The sequence below is a fragment of the Aphelocoma coerulescens genome, assembly GCF_041296385.1.
Source record: "Aphelocoma coerulescens isolate FSJ_1873_10779 chromosome W unlocalized genomic scaffold, UR_Acoe_1.0 ChrW_unloc_scaf_3, whole genome shotgun sequence".
Classification (NCBI taxonomy): domain Eukaryota; kingdom Metazoa; phylum Chordata; class Aves; order Passeriformes; family Corvidae; genus Aphelocoma; species Aphelocoma coerulescens.
Window position 1 is genome coordinate 703617 of NW_027184082.1, and position 8841 is coordinate 712457.

The 8841-nt window shown below is 42.4% G+C and overlaps 1 non-coding gene across 1 annotated transcript; it reads left to right on the forward strand.

Annotated features, from left to right (window-relative positions):
* The first annotated feature begins 420 nt into the window (after nt 1-420).
* On the forward strand, nt 421-491 carry TRNAG-CCC (transfer RNA glycine (anticodon CCC)). Its single transcript has one exon. It is a non-coding gene; the product is annotated as a tRNA-Gly (tRNA).
* Nucleotides 492-8841: the final 8350 nt, after the last annotated feature.

Sequence of the window (8841 nt, forward strand, 5' to 3'; positions counted from 1 at the left end):
GTCCTCTGGAGGGAGACGGTGAGTTGAACTTTGTTTTCCTGGGACTTCGGTTTTTCCCTTCTTCTCTTCTGGACTGTTTCAACATCAGAACACATTGGGAGAATTTTCCACTGAGGCCCCAGAGGTGGGCCCAGACCAACCCAGCTCTGAGGAGGAGGAGAGAGACCACATCTGTAGAAGGACTCTGAAATTTTCCCAGGTTTCTCTCCACAGCGAGAGGTTTTATTATTTAGCATTATTATCCTTTTCCTATTTGTTTGTTAAATAAATAGTTTTTATCTCTTTCACTTTCCTCCAAAGAAAATTTCTTTTTTCCCAAACCTGGGGGGGATGGTTGTAACCTGCCTTCTATCAGAGGATATTTTCCTCCAAATTTGTCCAAACCAGCACAAATAATTAGTGGAGTTCCCCCACCCACCAGTGCCACTGGTGTAGTGGTATCATGCAAGATTCCCATTCTTGCAACCCAGGTTCGATTCCCGGGTGGTGCACCAATTAAGTGTAGTGGTTTGGTTCGAAATATCCATTACTTACTTATTTTCCTTCTGTGAGATAAGAATTAGGAAAAAGCAAAGCAGGCACAAAACTTAAAAGAATATAAAGAAGTTTATTAACAGACCTAAAAGAAAAAAAAATCAGACTAAATCTTCAGAACACTTCTCTTCCCCCACCTTTCTCTCTTCTCCCACTGACAATGTAAAAAGACAACCCTTGAGATGTTCAGTCAGTTTACCACCTCTATAATAATCTCTTTTCCAGTTCACTTAGGGAGAGGAGTCTCTCTTGCTCATGCTATGGAGACATCTTCACAAGAAACAGTTCTCTCATGACTTCAATGTCAAAGCGAGACAGCCTCCCGGGTTGGTTCTCTGCTCACATGTGAAAGTCCCTTCCCTCATCTTACAACTTTCCCCACAACTGTTTTCGAGGGTTCAATCTTGAGCTAATGGGGTACCATTTTAAGGATGAGCTGTTCAGAAGCAAAGGTTCTCTTCACCTATCTCTGGGAGCATCTTTATCTCGGAACAGAGGTCTTCTTCCCTGGGAGCAAGGGTCTTCATCACTTTCATCTCTGTTCAAGCTTCTCATCAAATCACAGCTACTTCAACATTTGCTTGTTTCAGCACAGATACTTTTGCTCATGGTTGCGGTATGAACGCTCCACCCCCCATGCTTTCATGAAATTACAATGGGTACTCTGATATATCATAGTTCATCACCATAGCTTTACAACAGAATTTCCGCTTCTAGGTTTGAAGCATCTCCTCTTTCTCCTTTCTCGGGGTTTCAGCTCTTCCTTCTTCACTGACTTTGGTGTCTTTATGGTGTTTTCTTCACATACCTTCACCTTTCCCTTTCCTTTGACTTGGGAGAGGATTGATATCTGCAGGCTTCATCTGTTCTGGAGAATCTTACAGCACTAAGAGAGTTAATCTCACCCAGGCCTTGCAGCTGGAATTCGCTTATCGCTGTTGGTCACATGATCTTTTCCAGGCAGCAGCCTCAGATGAATTTCAGCCAAACTAGGCAAGGGCGGGCCTGGCCGCGCCACGGAGCCGCCTGCACAGAGCAGGGCTGTGGGGGACGGCCCGCACGGAGCAGGACCACGGATGGAACAGGGCCGCGCGGCTCCAGGGTGGCTGTCTCCTGGCTGGCCCGGCCTGCACTGAGGGGGCTGCGCCAGGTGTCCAGCGAGCAGAGGCGGCTAAGATCTTAGCCAAGCCGCGCCACAGCCAACCTGGCTGGGCCACGCTGAGCAGGGCCCAGCCTGGCCCCGCTGGGCCGTACCACGGGCCCCCCAGTTAAATGTCCAAAAACTGGAAGCAAGAGAGCTTTCCCGGGATTTGTTTGTTCTTAAATGTGGATCACAGAGGTGTGTCAAGCTTCTTAAGTGGCTTAAAAACGTTGCCAGTATTAAAACTAACCAGTTGATTGGTTCTGTCAGGTCTGGAGGAAGATGTAAGCACCTCTTTGCAAGAGAATCACTTCCGTGGCTGATGGAGCCCTCTTTAACTAAAAACCCAAACTATGCTAAACCATGACAAAGTGAAAATTAGGTTATGAAAGGAATGAGGGACTTGTCTTTACAAGCCAGCTGTGGGCCTGCTGGAAGATAAAACTAGTACTGAGAGATAAAAGAAACAATGGGAAGGATTCCACTGATTGATGAATGGAAAGAAAGAGATTTGTCTTTACAAACAAACTATAAGTCTGCTGATAAATGAAATTGGATATTGAGAGATGAAAGAACAATAAGAAGAACCATAAGAATTAAAATAAAGGAGGGGTTATACATTAGAAGGGAGTCTTGGGTATTAGGCAATGTGGGAAGTCTGTACCTCTCAAGTACCTCAGCCAATGGGGAAAGAGAGAGGGAAATGCAGCCGGGAAATTAGGATAAATAGGAGGCTGCGGGCTCCAAAAATTTGAGAGACCCCAGGGGAAATGCCCCATGGCCTCCCCCTTTATTTGAATTGATGCCTTAAGAGGCCTCCTAGAAAGAGACTAGACAGGAGTAAGGGAATAAAAGTAGGTATTTATTTGAAAGGCCTTCAAAGGTACCCCCTGGGGCCAGAGGCTATTGCCAAGGTGGACCCCAAGATGGACTACCAGTCACAAGTTCTTCACCCCTTTATAGGTTTGGTTCATTTGCATAGCAGGGTTAATTCTCCAATTAAAGCTTCAGTGTTCCCCTTAGCTTCCCCCCCCCCCCCCCCCCCCCTTAGTGGCTCTTTGGTTTATACTTTTGGGCCTAGGACAGTCTTGGTGTCCTTGAAGAGCAGGCCCAGAGAGGCTTTGTTATGTCTACCTAGCATGAGAGAGCAGAAATTAACAGGCTACAAGAAACTTTCAGAGTTACACACTAAGCAGTAGAGAATTTGAAAAATATAAAAGTTAAAACCTAAGGCATCAGAATAAAGTAACAGGACTCCTCTGTCTCCTTTTTGGACATAAACCTCTGGTGTTTGTGGATTAATTTTCCTGACAGTTAGGAGATTAGATTACATCATTAGAATGTTTTTTCTAATAATCTTACCTTTATATTGTCATTTAGGTTGGGGACAAAAGTGGGAGAATAATTTGTTAGTCTTAGGAGAAGAAGCATCAAAAACCTTTAACCTTAGAAACTGGGTCTGTGGAGGGCCAGGAGGATCTGACAATTGGCCATGGGTGCCCAGTCCAGTTGAACCTAAATGGTGGGTCAGCACTCTGAGTGAGGTCCATAATGGAACGGGATTTTGGGATGAAGTAGGAAGTTCACGGCTGCTTCATTCTTCTGAAAGAGGCATTTTTTGTCTAAATAGAATTGGAGGTGTATACATGGGGAAAAGTGTTTTTGACTGGACTTTATCTTTGGGTTTATCTATTAGCAGAAGAAGGGGGAGTGTGTAGAAAAATAAATGACTCAATCTGCTGTTTGCAAATATGTTGCAAAATTATTAGAGGATCAGGGTCATGGGTCATTGATAGAATTATGGGATCAATAAAAGAACTGTACAAGCAAAAGGCCTGCAAGCAAAGGTTAGTGTAAGAAACTGCCTGCATGAGAAAGCACCTTGTGTGAGAAACAGGCCTGAGAAACAAAAAGGGAGTTTTGAAGAGGTGCAGCTGTGCAGATAAGATGTACTGACCAGGAGAAGGGAGGTTGAACTCTGAATTCTTTTAATCATAACATAACTAGTAGAAGCTTGCCAATGTAGTCTAATTATGTAGAAGCAGAAATGCGCTTTGATAGGTTTAAGCCACTTAAGAGTTAACAAGCTGATATACTATATAAGTGCCTCTGGATTGCTAATAAACGGAGCTTGCTTTTATCAACCATGTTGGTTGTTCTGCAATTTCTCCCCCCACCGGAGTCCATGGCCTTTTCCAACATTTGGCGCCCTGTGGGAGACAGAGGAGTAGAAACTCCTGCAATTAAAGGAGGCTTTGATTTACAACCCTGGAAGAGACTAGGTCTGGCTTAATTGACAGAGATTTGTGGACTTTAAGCAAAAGGATTACAAACTTGTGTTCCTATCATTATAAGTAAAATTGTACACTGGGTGTTTTGGTGAAGGGTTTTAAAATATAATAGTGTGATTTTATATCGTTTAAGTTAAGAATTTAGATGGTATAAGAGAAACAACTGTGTGTACGTGACATGAGAAGTTATTGGTCAAGACATAGCTGCATTGCAGTGAGAAGTGCCACAGGTGATAGATCATTAATCTCAAACAAAGTGTCGTTTTAAGTATCTATTGGATTAGAAAGTTATAAATTACGATGTAACCCTAAATCTTGTGACTAGTCGCCATTACTCGTATGTGTTGTAAAATCTCACGCCTCGACTGATGCGTTTGTTATTTTAAACAATAAATTTGTGTAATTGCATAGTCCCATCCCTTAAAGTTATTTTCCTCCGACACATGAAAGCGCGAGAAATGGACAAGTGGTGCCCGGTGTGCGGCGGATTTAGGGCGCAGAGGTCGGAGTAGGATGAAGAGGATTCCCCTGGTCGACGTGAGTTAGCCGAACCCTGAAATGAAGGGTGATCCGGCGGGAGCTGAAGCTGAAAGGAAGCTTAACGGAGGGTCGCGGGCCGATTTCTCCCAAGCACGCCGGTAGGAGAACTGTCTTCAACGTTGAGTGAAGGCAGGGACCGGGGAGGTTAAGAGATGGGTGAGAATATTTCAAAAGAACAGAGGGATGTTTATAATAAGTTAGATGCCTTGCTGAAGTTACATTCTGAGCCTCTTCCCAGCAAAGAAGTGAAAGACATTGCTTTGGGTTTTCTGTAATTACCCTGACGTTGACTTTGAACTTCTTCTTACTAAATCAGTTTGGGATGATATTGCGACCAGACTTTACGATCTCGCTTCAAAACGTAATGAGGCGGCGGCTATGTTAATCCCTGCTTGCCGGGTGGTGATAGAATTGTTCAACAGCTCAGTGATTAATGGCGGCTACGAAATTTTAACTGCGCCACGGGCTCCCTCTCAGTCGCCCCCTCCGGCCGCTTGTGATATTGCACCCGAAAGGGGGGGTGGTGAAGAAAAGAGGGGGGAGCCCTCGGAAGTGACGTATGGTGCCAGAGGGGGGGAGGCCCCAGAAATTGCATCTCAGGAAATGACATCTTTGGAAGTGATGAAAGCAAAGATGGATGCCCCCATGACAGCTCGGAGGGTTGCCGGTAGCACAGCAGATGTGCAAACTCAGGATGAGTGTTTACCATCAGTGGACGAATCTAATTTAAACGTTCAAGATATGAATAGGCTCTCCTCTGCCGATAAGCAGAGAGAAATAAATCTAAGGGAAAAGCCTCTTTTAACAAATTGGAATGTTATACATCAGGAGGTATCTAAAGAGGATGATCTTGTCCCAGCTCATAAACCATTGTTAGCATTGCCGGTGAGATCTGAGAGAAGAGGGGCAAACCCAAGATGGAGGAAGCCCGTGACAGTGTTGTAACAGAGATTAAAAGGGCTGGACTTGAGATTTCTGTCAAAAATACAAGAAACTCCACCGTGGAAATATTTGGGATGGAAAATGACAGAACAGTCAATAAGGCCACAGAAAATACAGCTTCGAATTAAAGTTCATACTTTACAAGATTTGCAGCAGCTTTTGGGAGAGATAAATTGGATTAGAGTTACTTTAGGGATTACTAATGATGAACTTGCTCCAGTTTTTGATTTGTTAAAGGGAGATTGTGACATTACTTCCCCAAGAACCCTCACACCTGAAGCTCTAAAGGCACTTGACAGAGTAACAGAGGCTTTACAGAAAAGACAAGCACATCGTTGTGTAGATTCACAACCATTTTTCCTTGCAGTACTGGGGGAAAAAATGCAATTGTATGGTCTTATATTTCAATGGGATGCTTCTGCCAAAGATCCCTTATTGATAATAGAATGGGTTTTTTTGCCTTATAGATCTCCAAAAACAATCTTCACAACGATGGAAATGTTAGCTCAGATTGTAATCAGAGGCAGGTCAAGGTTGTTAACTATGGCAGGCAAGGAGTTTGCGATAATTTATTTGCCTCTGAAGAAACAATATTTTGATTGGGCATTACTAAACTCAGAAGAACTTCAGATTGCATTATTGAATTATCCAGGTACTTGTTCTATTCATTTCCCTAGTCATAAACTATTTCAGGCAAAATTGAGCTTTAGAGAAAGACCACTGTTAAGTGAAGTGCCTTTGGATGCTGTGACAATTTTTAGTGATGGGTCAGGGAAGACCCATCGCTCGGTCATTACGTGGCAAGACTCAGAAACTAAAACATGGAAACAGAATATTCAAATAGTAGAAGGTTCAACCCAGGTAGTAGAACTTGCCGCAGTAGTTAGGGCATTTCAGCTTTTCCCAGAGCCTTTTAATTTGATTACAGAGTCTGCTTATGTTGCTAATATAGTTAAGAGAATAGAAGGATCAGTTCTGAAGGATGTTAGCAATGATGCTCTGTATCGTCATCTTAAATGTCTTTATACCCTTGTGCAAAATAGAACTAATCAATATTTTGTCTCCCATATTAGAGCTCATTCTTCACTCCCAGGATTCCTGGTGGAGGGCAACTCCAGGGCTGATAAGTTAACAGTTGCTATAGTGAACACCTTGCCAAATACTTTTGAACAAGCAAAGTTGAGTCATGCCTTTTTTCATCAGAATGCACAAGCTCTTATGAGAATGTTTCATCTTTCCAGAGACCAGGCTAGAGCAATTGTAAATACCTGCCCAGATTGCCAACTGGTGCAGCCTCCTGTCTCCATGGGAGCAGTAAACCCTCGAGGGCTACAGAGTTTGCAGTTGTGGCAAACGGATATCACTAAATATCCGTCCTTTGGAAAATATAAAAATATCCATCTATCAGTGGATACATTTTCCAATGCAGTTTTTGCTTCTGTACACACAGGAGAGACAGCAAATCATGTGTGTCAGCATTTTTTGCAAGCTTTCGCTTCCTTGGGGGTGCCTCAAGAAATAAAAACAGATAATGGTCCTGCTTATACAGCTCAGAAAGTAGCCACATTTTTGATGAATTGGGGTGTTTGCCATACTTTTGGCATTCCTTATTCGCCCACGAGTCAGGCAATTGTAGAAAGGACACATCATTCCTTGAAACGTATTTTAGATCAGCAAAAGGGAGATCTAGCACAAGCAACACCACAGATGCGATTAAGTAAAGCTTTGTATGTTTATAACTTTTTGAATAGTTCTTCTATAGAGCCTGATCCTCCAATATTTAGGCATTTCTCTAATAGCACACATGCAAAGTTAAGAGAAAATCCTTTGGTTCTGATTAGAAATCCAGAAACAGGACAAATAGAAGGTCCATTCCCATTAATAACCTGGGGAAAAGGGTTTGCTTGTGTTTCTACAGGTACGGGACCTAGGTGGCTTCCTGCGAAGAATGTGAAACCATATCACGCGCAGAAAGAAGCTGACACCTCTACAAGTACAGAAGAGAGTACGCAGACGTGAACTTCGCAGAGACTACAGCCCATACCTGCAATCTTTTGTTTTATTGTTAAAGCTGTATATTTTAGGTTTTAGATTGATGTAAGCGTGTATAAGCAAATGTGTTGTAAAGATCTTTTGGCAAATAATCCTCATTATTAGATAAAGTGAAAGTAAAATTGGGAAATACAAAAATATTCTTACAAATTAGTTTAGAGATTGAGATTTGAGAAGGAGTCTTTTGCCAAGAGAACTTTCAAGAAACATGAAATCTAATCAAATGTTGAGTTTGTTTTTTGCTTTGTTTGTCTTATTTACTTTCGATGGAGTAGCTTTGCCGGTCGATCAACCTAAGACCAATGTTTGGGTGACTTTAGCTAATGCTTCAGGATTGGATACTCTATGTCTGTCTACCACAACTCCAGAAAATCCATTTTCAACTTGTCTAGTCAATGTTCCAATAGAGAATTGGCCAATCCCAGAGAAAATTGACAGGGCCTTACGAGGTATCTTTGCAGGATCAGAAGTTTGGGAACACTATACTCCAGTAAATACATGGGAATGGTGGACTCCCTATCTTCCTAAAACCTCTGATGAACCTGAAGAATTGGAAATCTTTGGTTCTGTAAAAGTGAAATTCTGTGTTGAGTTCTATTCTACAAACATGAATCAATCATGGATGAAAGATGTTTCTCCATATCACCCTGTGTATAAGAACCACTCCTTTTGGTGTAATAATACTTTTGTAGTTTCATCTGCACCTAGCTCTATTCCTCTTCAATTACCAAGAGGAACGTTTTTTGTATGTGGAGACAGAGCATGGCCAGCTATCCCTTCAAACATTAAGGGTGGTCCGTGTACTTTGGGAGAGCTTACATTATTTACTCCTAATATGAAGACAATTGCCAATGTGCAACACAGACAAAAAAGATTTACTCCGCATCAATATGGACCAGAGTGCAAAGATGATTTTACCCCATGGGGCTATGGAAAAAGGCTTGTAACATCTCTTCTTATGCCACCAGTTGCCTCAGTAGTTGCGTTAAAGCAGTTGGATCGGTTGGGATGTTGGCTGAGTAAACAATCTAACGCTACATCCCTTGCATTAAGTGGCCTTTTAGCAGATGTCAAAAATGTGAGGCATGCCACTTTGCAAAATAGAGCAGCCATTGATTTTCTTTTGCTAGCCCATGGACATGGATGCAAAGACTTTGAGGGGATGTGCTGTATGAATTTGTCTGACCACTCAGAGTCTATTTACAAGAGCATACAACAACTTAAAGAGGGTGTGTCGAAAGTAAGAATCGATGATGGAACGTGGCCGGATAATTTGTTTAGTGGATGGGGTTTAGCATCGTGGGTAAAAAAGTGTCTTACAACAGGCCTATATATTTTGAC